The sequence below is a fragment of the Heloderma suspectum genome, chromosome 4, assembly GCF_057233095.1.
Source record: "Heloderma suspectum isolate Gila_16-S chromosome 4, 16-S_ref, whole genome shotgun sequence".
In the NCBI taxonomy this organism is placed as follows: domain Eukaryota; kingdom Metazoa; phylum Chordata; class Lepidosauria; order Squamata; family Helodermatidae; genus Heloderma; species Heloderma suspectum.
Genome location: NC_139461.1, coordinates 63,332,009 through 63,341,356, shown reverse-complemented (window position 1 = coordinate 63,341,356; position 9,348 = coordinate 63,332,009). Strand labels below are relative to the sequence as shown.

Sequence of the window (9,348 nt, the reverse complement as noted above, 5' to 3'; positions counted from 1 at the left end):
TTACATGGTGTGGAAGAAGTCCCCAAAATGCCATTTCCTTGCTTTTTGGCCCATGAGTGCATTTAGCACCTTAAAACTTCTCTTCAACTGAGGAATATGCATGTACGGAACCTATGGCTTCTTTTAAGATCTAAAGTTTAGTTGCTGAAGCATCAATCCTGTTATAGTTTGATTTCTTTAGCACTGGAAGGTCCTAGTTCATCAGGACAGAACAACACCAAGTACCAGCAGAGGCATTTGTTACTTCTCCATTAATTGTTTTTTTTAGGCTTGGGGGCATCTGGCTTACCATGACTAATGAGTCCACTGCTCAGGGACCACTAAGAAAAAGCAGACTTCCTCTCATACATTGTTCCCACTACAATTCTTGTCCAAATGTGTTGTGGTGGTGCTGCAGTTAATGGAACTACATCTAGGGATGTCAGAGGATTCCGCCACGGATCTCAGCGAGGCCAAATGCCAGTGCATTCGGCCCCCCGAAATCTGTGGCGGAATGAAAATGTAGTCAAAAAATGAAGTCCCCCGCCCCACCACCCCGTGAAAGGTGCGCAAAACGGAGCACTTACGTGGTGCCTTTTGCGCTGCTTTGCGAATGGCGGCCGCATCTGCAGCCGCCATTTGCTTCCCCATTTTTGCTGTGATAGGCTATGTAAATATTTACGTAGCCTATTACGGCAAAAAAAGGGAACACAAATGGCGGCCACTGTAGCCGCTGCCATTTGCGCCCGTTTTTTTGCCGTGAGAGTCTACGTAAATATTTACGTAGCCTATCACGGCAAAAAAAGGGAACGTAAATCGCGGCTGCCGTAGCTACCGCCATTTGTGTCCGCAGGCTCCGTACGCCTGCGAATGCACCCGGCCAGCGGCTCCGCGGGGTTACTGCAGAGCAGAGCTGGCCAGGTTAGGAAAGCCCGGAGAGCCCGGGTTAGCAGAGCCCCAACGCAAATCACCCCTTTGAAAAGGTAAGTGACTTTCACACATCCCTGACTACACACCAGAGTTTCCAGGAAGGAGTTCCCAAGAATTCAGATGCATAATTCCATCCCCGTAATACACTTGAACAGAAATAAGATGAGGGTCATTCAGCCTTCTAAATATTCCCACAGAAGTTACTAACTTACTAGCCTGCAAAAAATAAAAATAAAATAAAAATGGTTAGGCTCATTATTATGGGAAGAATTACTGATTAGGAAAAAAAGTGTTGGGTAGGGGGTTGCTTCATGCTATTGAACAAGATCATCATTGCTACTTTCCATAGTGTGAGATGTGTTGGTTGCTAGGCATGCAACTAGGTCTGAGATTAAAGTGGGAATGGAATAGTAGCTGTCGCTATCACAAAGGCACTGATGCCTCCCCAAAGCAAAGGGCCTATGCAGTTCCAAAGAGAAAGGTGCATTAGGCATTCTTTCTTAGGTGGAAGTTGCCATTTCCTGAACACAATCTTTTAAATTCCTTACCCTTTCAGCTTTTACAAGGGGCTTCTCCCACCACCAGGCTGGCAAAGCAGGAGAAGAAGGTGGATAGACAGACACTGAGGGATAGGACATTATTATAGAAGACAATACAGTACCACCTTATATAGAGCACAATCCTATACATGTCACAGAAGTAAATCCCCCATTGAGTTCATTGGGGCTTGCTCACAGGAAAATGGGCATAGGATTGCAACCTTAATCGCTGTAATAATGAGCCATCATGTTATGTGTTTTGGGGGAAATGAATTGGCACACAGAAATTTAATTTTGAAGAGCTAAAATACTAAAAAAAAAAAGGTCTAGATTAGGTTGTGTGTATGTGGACAGGGTGAGGTGGCTGGGGAGAATCAGTAGGGTTTTTTGAGTTTGTTACCAGGCAGCTATTATCTTAAAAAGAAAAAAAGATAGACAGACAGAGGATGGCTTCAATTTTTATGAGGTTTTGTTTGTTTGTTTGTTTTGCTTACACAGTACAAGAATTTGTACATCACATAATGAAATGATCTAATCATAGACTCATGGTTTTCAGAATTATGAGAGGAAACAGAAACATGTTTAATCTTGGACTTGGGAGCTTTCTGTTGGATGAATCTCTATCTATCTATCTATCTATCTACCTACCTACCTACCTACCTATCTACCTATCATCTGATGAATAACTGCACTGAAAAAATAATATTGAAATAAGACAGTGTCTGGAACAAAATGCTTGCTAATAGTATTTTAAAGAGGTTACAAGATGGAAAGCAAAGTCATGTATAGGTTAGAGAGAGAAATTTGAGCTAGGATCCTGTAAAAATTAAACAGCTATGTAACATCTGAAGAGGAATGAGTAGTAAAAGGCACTTCAGCGGTTTCCTGAAGCTTAATATTACCCAGAATGTTATCCAGAGTCCATTCACATTGGAATAAGGTGACTAATAGCAACAAGGGAAATGGTAGGATAAAGTACATAAGACAGAAAATTGATCAGACTTGTCCCTGAGAAAGCTATTGTAAAATTCAATGATACATTCAGTCCAAATTTTAATTAATTCATTCTTCTCTCAGGCAGTTGGTAAGATGTTTTTGAGGGTCAAACATCCATTTTGAAAATCACCTAAAATGTTCTTTTGGTACCTTTCTGCGAGGCGCAGATGGATGGTGTTACAATCTTGGTGTGTCTTATCCCTCTATTCTGAGCACCTAAAAAGAGCATACCAAGCAGTTTGGGATGTCCTTGTACAGGGGCGCCACCCTGCGCCCCTGCTGCAATCGCCGGTCTCAGATTGAGATAGCAGTGGGGATGAGGGGCCGTGGGACTAACTCACATGGGGAAGGGTGCCCATTCCCCCTGGGACGGGTAAGTCAGGCCCAGGCCGCCTGGCATCCCCACTGCTATCTCCAAATTGGGATCAGAGATAGCAGTGGGGATGCCCTCAGAGACTTGGAGCCTAAGCCCCACCCCATGGAGGCTGTGCAGGCCCCAGGTTCTATAGCATACAATTGCAGAATATTTGAATTTAACAGTCACTTGCTTCTTCCCCACCCAAATGACTCCAGGTATCACCCAGTATGGAGAAGAGCTCCTGTACCTGTGCGTATGTGTGTAAAGGAGACCAAAATAGTAAAAGGAAAGAGGGAAGCTTCTTTATTAGGCTTTTCCTCATGTTTACTCATCAAGTGGGCAGCAAAAATAATTGGATCAGAATAGAAGCTACATTTATATTTTGACTTGTATTGCGATTTAAATTGACTTACATTTTTATTTAAATTGACTTCAAACATATTTGACCTCAACAGTGACTTCAAATGTTAGTAGATCTCTGTAACAAGTCAAAATCGACACATCAAAGTCTGAGAGGGGTGTTTTACTGCATAGTCTGTGGCAGGCTGGATTGTGGCCCACAGACTGCATGGGAAATACTGCAATAATTATGGAGTGACAAGAGTATAGTAATGAATTTGGACCATCATGGTTCAAAGTTCTTACTGTGCAAAATTCAAATATGCATTTTCAATTATGTTGTTAATGAGAGTCTTCATGATAACAACATCTGAACCTGCAATTAATCTTCAAATTAAGGCAGAAGTATTGCTTCCATATATCAACATTTTGTAGGACAGCAGGCATCAGGTATAATTAAAAAAGGGACAGTCTTTTAAAATTAGGAACAGGTGGCAACTTTAATTATTGATGAACTCTCTCTTGAAAGATGATGATTTCCATAATAAATGCTTCAGAAACAGCATCTTGCACAACTAGCGGTTTCTCAAGTGTAGCTACCTTTTGTCAGATGATCTGGTCTCAGTTTGGATAGTGGAAGATGTAAGTGTCAGGTCAACAGATCAAAATACTTTATGAACTGTGAATGGGAGAGTTTTGAATCTCACTTCCGATGCATAGATCAAGGCATTCTCGCTACGTGTCAACTCTTGGCAGATACGTAGGCAGCTCTTTGGGAAATCCTTCCAACTTTTCACCATTATTTCAGAAGTAAAATAAGAAAGGAAGAGCAGTTCCTTTCATCTAAATAAGAGGAGTCCTCAACTTTTACTGCAATCAATTGGTGGGAGATTCAGGACAGAGGAAAATAAATACTCTTTACACAGCATGTAGTTAAACTATGGAATTCGCTACCACAAGATGTAGTGATGGCCACCAATTTGGATGGCTTTAAACTGGGGTTAGACAAATTCTGAGAAGAGAAGGCTATCAATGGCTACTTGTCCTGATGGCTATGCGCTACCTCCAGTACCAGAGGCAGGAAGCCTATGTACACCAGTTGATCCAGCATGGCTCTTCAACTGGTGGACCAGTTGATCCACCAGTCTGATCCAGCATGGCTGTTCTTACAATATGTTCTTAGAAAAAAGATTTAACAACCCCCTCCCCAATAATGGTACTTACCTCCCTGTGAGAAGTTGCAGTGGGAACAGTCTGCATTCAACAGGAATCGCTGTGCCGCTTCTCTTTGCTACATGGCAAAAGCATCTGAATGCAGAAGCTTGGACTACGATACATGTTGGGAAGCTTGGTAGCTCTTGCTGAGAGCAAAAAAAGTGATCATTTACAAAAAATTACAAAATGATGATTCATTCAAGTTCATGCAAGTGTAAATTATTTTGCCCATTATTTCGCTGTTGATGTTGAACATTAAACAGCAAAGCAAATGAAGTGGAAACTTGCACCCAGGTCAGGCCAGTTTGAAATTTGGAGCATTATGCTACAGTAGCTTATGCCTCCTACATCAACCAACAGTAACTAATTTGGAAGTCCCACCCTCTTCTTTAAGAATAATTGTTGTTTATTCAGTCAGTCTCTTCCAACTCTTTGTGACTTCATGGACCAGCCCACGCCAGAGCTTCCTGTTGGCCGTCGCCACCCCCAGCACCCACAAGGTCGAGTCTGTCACCTCCAGAATATCATACATCCATCTTGCTCTTGGTCGGCCCCTCTTCCTTTTGCCTTCCACTTTCCCTACCATCAGCATCTTCTCCAGGGAATCCTGTCTTCTCATTATGTGGCCAAAGTACTTCAGTTTTGCCTTTAATATCATTCCCTCAAGTGAGCAGTCTGGCTTGATTTCCTGGAGGATGGACTGGTTTGATCTTCTTGCAGTCCAAGGCACTCTCAGAATTTTCCTCCAACACCACAGTTCAAAAGCATCTATCTTCCTTCGCTTGGCCTTCCTTATGGTCCAGTTCTTGCAGCCATAGGTTACTATGGGGAATACCATTGCTTTAACTATGCGGACCTTTGTTGTCAGTGTGATGTCTCTGCTCTTCACTATTTTATCAAGATTTTTGTCATTGCTGTCCTCCCAAGAAGTAAACGTCTTCTGATTTCCTCGCTGCAGTCGGCGTCTGCAGTAATCTTTGCGCCTAGAAAGACAAAGTCTGTCACTGCCTCCACGTTTTCTCCCTCTATTTGCCAGTTATCAGTCAAGCTGGTTGCCATAATCTTGTTTTTTTTGAGGTTTAACTGCAACCCAGCTTTTGCACATTCTTCTTTCACCTTCGTCATGAGGTTCCTCAGCTCCTCCTCGCTTTCAGCCATCAAAGTGGTATCATCTGCATATCTGAGATTGTTAATGTTTCTTCCAGCAATTTTAACTCCAGCCTTGGATTCATCAAGCCCAGCACATCGCATGATGTGTTCTGTGTACAAGTTGAATAGGTAGGGTGAGAGTATACAACCCTGCCGTACTCCTTTCCCAATCTTAAACCAGTCCGTTGTTCCATGGTCTGTTCTTACCGTTGCTACTTGGTCGTTATACAGATTCCTCAGGAGGCAGACAAGATGACTTGGTATCCCCATACCACCAAGAACATGCCACAATTTGTTATGATCCACACAGTCAAAGGCTTTAGAATAATCAATAAAACAGAAATAGATGTTTTCCTGATACTCCCTGGCTTTCTCCATTATCCAGCAGATATTGGCAATTTGGTCTCTAGTTCCTCTGCCTTTTCTAAACCCAGCTTGTACATCTGGCAATTCTCATTCCATGAATTGCTGGAGTCTACCTTGCAAGATCTTGAGCATTACCTTACTGGCATGTGAAATAAGTGCCACTGTTCGATAGTTTGAACATTCTTTGGTGCTTCCCTTTTTTGGTATGGGGATATAGGATGATTTTTTCCAATCTGTTGGCCATTCTTGTGTTTCCAAATTTGCTGGCATATGGCATGCATCACCTTGATAGCATCATCTTGCAAGAGTTCTATTCATGTAGCAGGATAAAGTGGGAATGATGTATTAGAGGTGTGATGTGGTAGAATAAACTGTGTCACTTCAAACTGCAGATCAGAAGTAATTTTTGAGGGCACACCTACATAAAACATATGGACAACCTTCCTGAACACAGAAAACTAGCATTAATGGAGAAGGTCAGGCTATAACATTTCGCTTTTTTCATTTTTATTTTCAGAGATTTAAAATAAATAAATCAAAATTACAATTAAGCATATCATCAACTAACATGAAATACATGCACATATTACATACATAAATTTAGTATTATGTTCAAATATCAGTAGGAGAGCTATATAATTAATATATACTTACCACTCTTTTATTTAGATGGCATTTAATACATCAATATTGCCAACCAATACCTGATCCCTTGTCTTCCCTTCAGTTTTACCCATCTTAATTTTTGATAAATAATAATTGCTTTTATTCCTAATAAAATATAATAAGTATTTCTTTGTTTATTTAATAAATTTATATGCCGCTGAACATATTTAACATTTTATCTAAAAGTGCAATCCTATGCATGTTTAGGGTGCCATCCTATGTATGTTTAGACAGAAAAAAGTCCTACAATCCTATGCATGTTTAGGGCGCCATCCTATGTATGTTTAGACAGAAAAAGTCCTACAATTCCCAGCATGCCCCAGCCAGCATGGATGGCTGAGGCATGCTGAGAGTTGTAGGGCTTTTTTCTATCTAAACATGCATAGGATTGCATGCTAAGTAACTGAATATATAGTGGTAGATTTAGTCATAAAAATTCATATATTGACATAAAACATAAGCAGTCATAAATAACTAATAAATAAATGATCATAACTAATCATAAATAAGCTTAGTAATAGAAGTAAGCATATGTAGCCCTATTTAAATAGCCATTAATAATAATAAATGGTGAAACATGATCATCTCTTCTTTTTACATTGGTGAACATTCAAAAATGGCACCCTCCTGCATTTTGAAGTGGAATTGTCCATTCAATCAAAAAAGGATTCTCTCACCTCATTATCCTGCATGTAGATCAGGCTATAAAGTTGTTATTTTGCATTTCTTGGCTTTCTATTGTGCAGTTTTACCATCCAGGAAAAGTCTCTTGTTTCAGTACTCAATTCAGGTCAGAGATTATTTGGTATTGCTGCCTCCTGTTAAAAAGACAGCACAGAAAAAATGAAAGGCAGAACAAAATGAGCATTTGCCAGTCCCACATATACACAAAAGGCTAAAAAAAAGTCCACACTTTTCTTTAGTGAAGGAAAGAAAACAGCTTTACTCACAAGTATTCTTGTACATACAAATGCAAGCACACCATAGGGTTTCAAGACAGTTTGTTCAGTCCATTTTGTGTTCCTTTGCAAAGGTAGGAGAGAGGAAACATGTCAATGGTAGAAAGTCGGAGGGGGGGAGGGGAGGAGCAGGAAACTGTAAGCTATAGAGATCCCAAGTATAGCTATGCCCCAAATTCCCATGCATTAACTAGCTAACTGCAACACTGCCCCCTTCCTGTAACTTGCAGACAAGGTCGCAATATTCCCAACAGAGATGCGTGGAAATCCTCCACCCCATGTTACTCTGGCTCCACCAATCTTCTAGTTTCATTTGGAAATGTCTAAAATTAATTTTTTGGAGCAAGTTTGTTACACTTATTAGTTCATGCCTTTTTCTCTCTCCTGCAGGTTACTGATATGCTTCAGCACATATGCACATTGATTTACATCACAAAGCATAAAAGAATCATGATGTGATCACTTGATCACAGTGGGATTTCTGTTTCATTCTGTGAATTAATCAATGATCACATCTACTGAAGCACATCAGAAAGCTTCAAACAATACCACCCATGCCAATCCTACTAATTCTCTGATCATCAGAGAGATTGGGGTCATCACAGAAAGGGGTTTGCCAGTACTGTGCGTAATGGATTAGCTTGCTTGACAGTTGAGAAATTCACCATCCTCTTTAACTCTTCTTGCCATCCAGTTGGCCTACATATATTAAATGATGCTTGCTTTTAACCAGGTTCTTCCTTATTTTCCTTACATTCCCTAGTCCACCTCTGAACAGAAATCTTGATCATCAGTAAGTTGATGGGTTTAAACTTACTTGTGTTGGAAGCAAGGGCAAAGCATACAAGTGAGAAGAGAGAGAATAATACAGTGGCCTGGTCTTTGCTTGAGATAGTTCAAGCCTAGCTGTAAGTATGTAGATACTGATGTGTGAAAGCTTGAAAATGGGAGACAAGGGAGTTTATTAGGTCTTGGCAGGGTGAGCAAAACTGCTGGAGTGTGGTTGGTGTGGGCTAATTTAACTTAATTTACATCAGATTGTCCTGAATTTCCAGGCTTTTATCATAGACCAGAGTTGAAATGCTGCATCTGTTCAGCACTTAGATGGTTTCTCAAATGTTATCAGAATGAATCTGTGAAAAATTTGGAATTTAATATGAATTTTGGTTAGGTAAACAAACAAAAAATGCCTGATAGCATGCAGGTGAAATATATGAAAAAAAACCCAATGACTTCCTAAGTAAACATATTGATATTTTGATAAAGTTTTTCTGTAGATATTTTGGTCCTGGGAATTATTCTTATAAAATTCAGAAACCATATTTAATTTTTAAATTCTGAAACACAGATGCACATATGCACACATAGAATAGAATCACAGAATCACAGAATGGTAGGGTTGGAAGGGGCCCACAAGGCCGTTGAGTCCAACCCCCTGCTCAGTGCAGAGGACGCGCATGCACACATGCATACCTTAATGCGCAAAATTCTCCAGGCTTGAGTTAAAATTAATTTTGCAAGTTCGTAGGAGAATGACATCATTGAGGATTCCAGGAGATAATATATTTTAAAATGGTACACACGGGTGCTAAGGTGTACATGGAAGTCAATATTTTGGTGTATACCTTAATGCAGAGCTTTCCAGACTTTTCATGTTGGTGACACACTTTTTAGACATGCATTATTTCGTGACACGGTAATTCAGCTTTACTAGCAAACCGGAGGTTAAACTAACCCGTTATAAGAGATACGGATGCATACATAAATTCTAATATTGAAATGTATGGGGATAGAACATATCTCATGAAAACCTTTCATTTATATTTTTTAAAACATATGATTTGTAAGATAA

General features: G+C 40.2%; 1 long non-coding RNA gene across 1 annotated transcript; it reads right to left on the bottom strand.

Moving 5' to 3' along the window:
* Nucleotides 1-266: 266 nt before the first annotated feature.
* Nucleotides 267-7,615, bottom strand: LOC146346926 (uncharacterized). The gene is made up of 4 exons (XR_014789840.1): nt 7,488-7,615; nt 7,215-7,355; nt 4,366-4,502; nt 267-2,660 (listed from the first exon to the last, which is right to left on the bottom strand). It is a non-coding gene; the product is annotated as an uncharacterized LOC146346926 (long non-coding RNA).
* Between the last annotated feature and the right edge of the window lie 1,733 nt (nt 7,616-9,348).